General features: G+C 43.4%; 1 pseudogene; it reads left to right on the top strand.

Moving 5' to 3' along the window:
* The first annotated feature begins 5,150 nt into the window (after window positions 1-5,150).
* Window positions 5,151-5,269, top strand: LOC111740232 (annotated as a pseudogene).
* The last annotated feature ends 3,472 nt before the right edge of the window (window positions 5,270-8,741 follow it).

Raw genomic sequence — 8,741 nt, 5'->3', positions numbered from 1 at the left:
ATAACTACACAAGCCCACACACTGCTCACCATGTTCTAGACCCTATAACGAGATGTATTTATATAAGGTACATATGAGATAAATAGATAGTAGATAGATTGATTAATTGATAGGTAACTGTAAAGAAACATGACCCAGGAACTATATCACAAGTTGGGGCTGGTGGCCCAGTAAGAAATTGTCTCCAGAACCTAGATGTCAGATCTAGATGAAATATCTTGACAAAGGCACTCTTTGCAATCATAAATAATGTCACTGAAGGAGTTTCGATGGGACTTCACCCTGGACAGGCAGACTCCCATCACCACAACCCAGAAGTAAGCACATCCTGGAACCTCCTGGTCCACTTTGCTGACAGTGTACACTCCGCACTTGTCACAGGACACTGACAGCTATAAGATTCAGGGTCGATTCCACCAAGTCTCCAAGCCTGTCCTTTAGAGAAATGTTCCACCTGGGCCACATGCCCACCCTATCACCTGCAAATGAGTCAGCCCTACCCACTGCACATGTGTTAAGTATCAAGGAGGGGTGCTGTTGTCAAAAGAAGAGGGGGAATGGATGTTGGAGTAATCAAAAGCAACACAAGTCCACCTCACCATTCTGCACTGTTTAACCCTTTTGACTTTTTCTATTATCTTCCAGGTAATTGTGCAGGTGAGTCACATGTTATCGAGCTGCTGCTTTAACGTGGCACAGTGAATAAGTCAAGGGACATGTAGTCAGAAAAAAAGGTAGGGGTTAAGCCTCCTCTTTATCCCTTACCAGCTGTGCTGGGTATTTTCCATTTGACTTTCCAGACACAACACTCTGCCCTTCCCTCCCTTGCTCTGTGCCTCCAGGAGGCTGCAGCAGTGGGCTCTCTCGCTCTGCAGCTTCTGACTGGGTTTATCAATGGGAAGCACCAGCGGGAGATTGAAGGGAAGGAAGAGAGTGAGGTCAGGGTCTTTGTTCCCCTTGGCTCCTTTCTCTCAAGTCACTGGGACTTGGCTGTATCTTCTGACCAAAGGCCACAGCTCCCATCTGGTAGCCCTGTGCTACAATCACAGCTCCTGTCTCTGGGTTCCTATAATTGCTCCCTCCTCTTATCCCTTTAGAAGGAGGGGTGGGAATTCTCCTCCCCACTGCTAACCAAACGATGTCCCACCATCCTTCACTGGTTTCCTTTACCCTGCCCATACCATTGTAAACTGTCCTTCTACTAAATTACTCTCACTTACCCCATCTGAGGGTGCCATGTGTCTCCTGCAGGAACCCTGACCGATATCTCAGCTGTGAAAGCTCAGGCAAGTAATTCAACTTCTGGGAACCTTAGTTCTCACAGCTGAGAATGAGGATAACTATACTTGCCTTTCACAGTCGTTATCAGATAATGTGTGGAGCCCAACACCTTGCCTGATACATGGCAGATAGAATTGTCTGCTCTGCTAGGCTGTGAGCCTCTCCCAGGCCAAAGACCTCATTCTATACATCTCTGAATCATCAGCAGCTAGCATTGTACATGGTACACTCTACATGCTCAATTGAGGATTGCCAATCTGTTGTTGGCCCTTCTTCCCTTTTTTTGGTTCTGGAAAATAGATAAGAAAAATAAGACAGCATTCGACTTCAGTTTCCTGGAGTCTACCAGTCCCAGAAGCTTACAGTGCTGGTCCTTCATGTCGTATCTTATATTTTTGCTATGTTGCAAAAGGAAACTAATTTTGTGACACACAAGCCATGTGCTTTCTCTAGAAAGACCCCTGCTAAGGATGGGTGCCTTTTAAGCATGGTGATCCTGCACCAATACTTACAGACTTACTACTCTGAAACTGCATTCTGGATCCATTGGTTTCCCTAGCACTACAGGATCCTACAGCTCCTTCAGCCTTTAAAACTGTTTAGAGAATAAAAACATGGAAGGCCCATTCACGAGGATGGCCTCACAGGTTTCAACATTTCTCCAGCGTTCTAGGGTTGAACACTACGGAAGATGCTTGTCTCGCCTCCAAGGGCTCTCTCCCTTCACATGGCAGAGGAGGGTCTTCATGATCAGGCCCTAACTTGCCTTCCAGCCTCGTTTCCTGTCTCCTTGCATGCAACCTCTGTGCCAGCAAAACTGAGTCAACGCCTTTGGGCGCTCTCACTCCTGCATGACTTTGTCCTCTGCCCAAATGTCATTCTCCCTCGTCCTTTCATCAGTGAAGTGAGGTTTGTCCTTCAAATGTCAGCTCTTCCGTGTGGAATCCTCCATGATTCCCCCGGAACAGAAAATTTCCTTCCTCTTCTATATTCCTCTACCATTTTGCACATAAATGCTATACATTACATTTTATTGCAATGAGTCTGTCTCCCCAATAGACGATCAGAATCTATTACATTTATTAAACATCTACTATGTGCCTGCTGCTCCAGAAACACCTCATTTAATTCTCGCAGCAGCTCTGCAGTAGGTCCATAGACACTAAATGCCATATCTGAGAGACCATCTGGGTATGTGTTTTAGGGAGCTGGGGTTTTTTCACTTGTTTGTTTAGGGGGATTTTGTTTTGCTTTTTTCTTATTTTCATTTTTTCTTTTGTTTTGTGTGTTTTAGAGAGTTTGTTTTTTTCTTTTGTCAGTTTTATACCTTCACCACCTAGCATTGGCACATGGCGAGCATTCAAAAAATACTTGTTGAATAAATAAAAGTATTATTTTCACTCATGAGGACACTCAAAAGCAGAGACTTGAATGAACTTACCCATGGCTCTCTCACTGCATCCAGCTTGTGCCTGGTAAGCAAAGGCCATTCATCTTTGTTTCACCAATGGCAGGACTTTATGTGGCATTCAGTAAGTACCAAATAAAAGCTTGGAGAAGGAATAAGTAAATGTTTAGTTACTACAAATCCCAAAGGATTACAACTTGATAACAGTCATTGAAAAAGGTAGAGTAACAACTAAATTCTACCACATGTCTGTAAAATCAACTTACTCATTTATGACAGAAATGATGTATCTTGCCATAAGAAATGCCAGGAGGAAAGTATGTGTGCCTGACTTTCTTAGGTAAAAGAGACTTTTAAAATAGCCCCCTCTTATTTTGTATTATTCCTGGCATGACTTCTCCTTGGGAGGCTGCATGTAAGTCAAACACTTATAGATCACGTTGATTTTAATATTGTAGGAACCCTTGCTTTTTCAAGAAACACCACTACACATCCTTCGGGAAAATGGAGACTGCTTCAATCAAATGAATAAAATGATAATTTTATGCTTCAATAAAATGAAATGAGCTTCCAATTTGTTTCACACAGGGGCCCAGCAGGTTACAAAACTCTGCTCAAATGGTTTAACTTAAGAGGTTTTAATGAAGGGATCAGTTACAGAGGTGTAGATGAGTTAAGGGAGGCTTACGAGGGACTGGGGCAGCAGGAAGCTGTTGCTACCTCTAGGTCTCAAGGGGCAAGAGGAGGAAAGTGATTTTGCAGAATCCAATAAGAGCCAAAATCAGGGCAGCGGAGCTGCCTGGCAGGAACTGAAGTGGAAGGACTAAGCCTACGGTGCTGAAGCCAAGGAGAGAGGAAGAAATACTCTGATTTCTCTCACTCTCTAATCTTTTGCAGGCAACGTTCATTGACCAAAGCCAGTCGGAAAACAGCAACAGAGCCCAGGTGAGGTAGCTTGTGGTGCTCAGCCTTCCTGGGCCTAGAGAAGGACAGCAAATGGATAGGAAGGAAGGGTAGCGAGGGATATGGAGAGCAACCTGCGCGGCCCACTCCTCTTGCATCCATTCAGCATCCATCTTGCCCTTTATTCCAATGAAGAAACTCTCATCCCCTACATTATTGAGACATAAAGTCCCATAAACTGCCATGTCATGGTAAGGAGATGTCGATTCAGTCACTCTCACTCAGAACCTAAATTGCAACATACCCCTCACATGAGGTAGCAGAAAAGCAAGCAGAAAAAGATAATTATAATCAATTAGAGAAGAGATGCTACAGTCCACTCCTCAGTTGCTGGTCATGCGATGAAAATCAAAAATCCTTCTTCCATCACCATTCCACCTTCTCCCTACCCTCGGCACCTCAAATGGCTGGAATTTTATTAACTGATAGGATGAGTCGACCCTTTATTTCCCTAGGATCAGAGCCCCTAATGATGCTGTACTTGCTGGGTTGTTCAACTTTCCCACTAACCATTATTATTATGTATGAGAGTGCTAAGAACTAACCCACTGAGTCTTCTGGGCTCTGGATATGGTTTTTCTTACCTTCATTGGGTAGCAGTAAACTAATTTCCCTTGATAATGAGGATCAATTGCTCCAGTCGATATAGTAATCTATCTGTTCGTTCAATGGCATGAGGAACCTCAAATAATCAAGGACAATTCTAGCTTCAGCTGTAACGGAACCATGCCTATGCTTCCTGGTGGACCTCCAAACCAACGAAGATTTCAGGCATGGGAAGCCAAAATGCTCTCCGTGGGTCGTTAGGTATAATAGTCTAAAGTGAGATGCAGCCTCTCCCATTTCCTCCCTTGGTGCTAAGACTGTGCATTCTGGATGCGTGGGGAACACTAGGTAAAACCCATAGGACAGGATCCCTAACCATTTAGGACATTATTTCCCAGCAGTCTTCAAATGGTCATTCGAGGTCCCGCCAAGCCTTTGAGTGATAGGTTACACAGTAAAATCAGTTAATTTTGTCATCTAGATCCTGGAACTAAACTCCTTTTGCCATAAAGTGAGTTCATTAGTGACTTACAGGTGATGTTGTGTAGGATGCCAAGACAGTCAAGGTCACTCCAGACTACACAGTGGCAGCTATGTTAATAACAGGTCAGCTGTATTTCTGGTCCTGTGTCTCATTTACATGGAAGGAGAATTTTCTTCCTAAGGTCTAGCAGTCCACACTCTCTGTTCCCATTTTCCCTGTTGCCTTCATGTAACCTTTGGGAGGCAGAATGGTGTCATGGAAAGAGCCCAAGGTTTGGAGTCAAAAGTCCTGGATTCAAATTCTCTGCCACTTGTGAGCTGTGTGATTCCAACTGTGCAGTCGCCTTGTGAATAAAATGGGAATATTGTCCCCACTGTGTAGGGTTGGGGTCAGGGGGCAGGGGGATAAATAAACCAATGTAAATAAAAGTCAGGCACATGATAGGCACTCAATAAATGTTACTCCCTAGTCTATGGTCATGCCACCCTGAACAAGCCCAATCCTGTCTGGTCTTGGAAGCTAAGCAAGGTTGGGTCTGGTTAGAACTTGCATGGGAGACCACCTAGGAAGACCAGGTGCTGTAGGCGTTAAAAATAAAAAAGGGATTGTAAGCTTGACAAGGTCCTTGCAATCTGTGAGGTCAACCAAGGGTTGCCTCGCCTAAAAAAAAAAAAAAAAAAGTTACTCCCTTCACCCTGCCTTTGAGCTAAATTCTACATCTGAAGCATCTGAAGCATCAGTTTTAGAAACAGTTTATAACAAAATGGGTACCTTAGGGAAATTTATAAACTATCACCAGTTGAACTTTGGGCACTGCCTTGCTGCCCTGATGATGCTCATGACATGGATTTGTTAGAAAAATCTACGGCTCTCAGCATTTCAATTCCTCATCTTTTACTTTCACACATGGACAGCTCGACATTCTTTTCTGTCTCAATATGCCTAAATCTGCCAGTTTTGTGCAAGCTGAAATCCCACGTCTGGGCTTGAGTCCAGTCTTCTCAGCAGGTGATTTCTTTGGTAAGTCCTAATACTTACAAATCATCCTCTCTGGTCTAATTCAACCCTTGGCCCGAATGCACAGATGAGCACATGAGACTGCAGGGGCTTAGCGGAGTGATAGGTGGAGGACAGAGTGTGTGTTTGTATGTGACCCAGTCTCTAAATACCTCTCCTACATGGAAGTTCCACACTGTCAGGGTTGTTGTTTGCAAGCAACAGAAATCAGCCTTGACTCTCCTGAGCACAAAGGTTTTATTGGAAGACATCGGGGTTCATAGCATCGTCAAGAGGCTAAAGAAACAAGTGTGGAAACTAAGAGACCCCAAGAAGAACAGACAGCAGGACCATGCAAAGCTGCTGCAGTAAGGACCACTGAGGGTTAGCATCCCTCCAACAACGCTGGCCAGGACGCCCTCCAACAAAGAACTATCGGCCTCCTTCCATCACTCCCCCAGGAGAGTATGTGATCCCTCAAGCCTAAGTCACTTGGTGCCGCCCCTGGATGGACCACAGCAGGGAGCGAGATCTGGTCCTTATAGGGCCTGTGTTTAGAAATAAGAATGACCTCCCATCAAGACACGATAAGGCACCCACCTGAATCAGGGGACCAGCAGGCAGTACTGACTGGATGATTATATACACAACAAATTTTCAGCACATTCTCATTGCCCATGCGTTAGTCTTAGGCAATATCGTTCTTTGCTTATTTGTTTAAAACGAAGTTTGTTGTACCTGATATGTAGTGAGAAATACATTATATATATTTATAACATTTTTTAAGGTATGTGAAAATGAGACATTTCATTTCATGGTACAGGACCGTGTCCTATAACCATTGACAGAGAAAACCCATCTTATTCAAGACAGATCGGACAGATGAGGACAAAAAGAGAAGATCCTTTCTGAACGTTGTCCCATATGAAGTTCCTTCCTCTTCTCAGGGCAGGCCCGGCAATTAGGAGGAAGTGCTTTCACCAACACAGGCAATCTCCCCTGAGGCAGAAGAAACATAGTTTGTTTTGTTCTTGGCCCTAAAATCAGTGAAAGTGAGGTCTCATAACAAGAGACTCTAGTCCTCAGTTTTCCATTCACTCATTCATTTCTTCTTTCATTTAAACTAGAATCTCATAAGCCTTCTTTGGCACTTCCCTTTCTTTGTCCCTTGCATCCGATCAACCACCAAGTCCTGAAGTGTTTGCTTCCCACACATCTCAAGTTCATTCCCTCCTCACCTCCCCAACTACCACTCTCCTGGTTCTGGTGCTCGTCAACTGCTGCCTGAAAACAGTGGCATCTTCCTAACTTGTCCCCCATCTCCTGTCGTGTATCTCTTCCATCCGTCCCTTCACCCTGCATGAGATACCTACCGACAGCTCAATCTACCCATGTCGCTCCCCTACTTACAGCTCTTCCACGGCTTCCACCACTTCCGAAAAAAGCTCACGCTTCTAACAAGTCCCACAGAGCCCTCTGCAATCTGCCCCCTGCTCCTCACTCCCAGCCTCAAGTTCTGTCCTTCACCTGCACCCCATGCCGCTCCCCTCCTCTTGTCATTGTTATGCTGCCTCCTCTACCGGGAAGCCCAAGCCACTCCCACCTTTACCTCCATTTGTTTCATCAGTTTCTACTCATCCTTTAAGACCCAACTTAAGAGCAACTCTAGGAAGCCTCACCTGACATTCCAGCCAGGTAGGGTTAGGTGTCTTATCCTCATGGGTGTCCTAACAATCCCTATGCACATTTCTATCACTGCACACACACCCCAGTTTTAGGAATCCATATTTATGTCCCTCTATCTCTCTACGGCCTTATATACTCCCTGAGAGTAAATGTTCATCTTTGTGTTCCCCAAGCTGCTTTAGAAAAGTACCAGAAACATAGCAAGGGTGTGATGTATCCCTGTTGAGACAATGAATGAATGATGTTCCATAATAAATTTTACAGCCTGTAAAATGATCAAAAAACAGAACTAAAGATAACCACTCCTTTGGCTCAGTTGATAGAAGAAAAAAAATACTAATTTATGTACCATCTCTTCAATAAACATACAACTTGAAGACCTTTTGCAAAGGCTTTTATGGAATACCATTTTTAGCAAAGCAGATGTTTAAAAGACTAAACTATTTCTTAAATTACTATCAACAGTAAACTCTGGTTGAAAATATTAGGTCCCTTAAGGGACCGAATTTCTCAGGCAGTAGTCAGAATGGGAAAGAAGATGAACATTCTGTACTTTATTTTAAACTGCTTCTTTCTTACTGAAATGAATGTACTGTTGTTTAAAAGAAATCATAGAGATTGTTTTATTTTTATTGAATTGTCTGAGACAAACAGTAAAACGGTTTTCAGTTCATGGTCCACAGTTTCCAGGCTACCGCTTTGAAATTAATTCCACATACACTGACAACTCATTTGTGCCAGGCAACAGGCATACAGCAGTGAGCACAATACATCTATAGACTTACTTCCTATGAGAAAATGGTGGTTTTAAGACAGGGAGAGCTATGCAAACCACCCATGCAAAAGGACAGGAGAGAACTGTATTGTTTTATTTCCCAGTGAAAATTTGTAATTATCGACTATGACAACAAAATGATGTCATAGAATCATACTACCATCTCGATAACGCGTGTGTGTATATAAATGCAAAAATTGAACAGGTAAAGTGACAAATCAGTAGCTGACACATATGAGGAAACATACTTAACATGACTCACAAACCACTTCTCCAATCATTAGGCTGACAAGTCAAAACATGCAGTGATTACGATTTGTCAAAACATAACAAGCTGCAGATGTGTGTTCAATTTGGTGGTCAGGCAAGGACTTATAAAGCACCTGATTGTTCACATCTGCTATTTCTCTCGGATCCTGGCTGACTTTGAATAGTAGCCTCTTTAGGGACTCAAATACCTGTTATTATTTTTCTTGTACTCTTTGGACCAAATTCATTGATGAGAAGTCCTGATAAAAATCCAATCACTGGAATGTGTAAATCATAGCATTTGAATTTTACTTTGAAATTTACATTTCTCAGGGACATCGGTCAGTACGGTA

This window comes from Pteropus vampyrus, unplaced genomic scaffold, assembly GCF_000151845.1.
Source record: "Pteropus vampyrus isolate Shadow unplaced genomic scaffold, Pvam_2.0 Scaffold59, whole genome shotgun sequence".
Classification (NCBI taxonomy): domain Eukaryota; kingdom Metazoa; phylum Chordata; class Mammalia; order Chiroptera; family Pteropodidae; genus Pteropus; species Pteropus vampyrus.
Note: the sequence above shows the minus strand (reverse complement) of the source record. Positions and strands in the feature narration are given on the sequence as shown.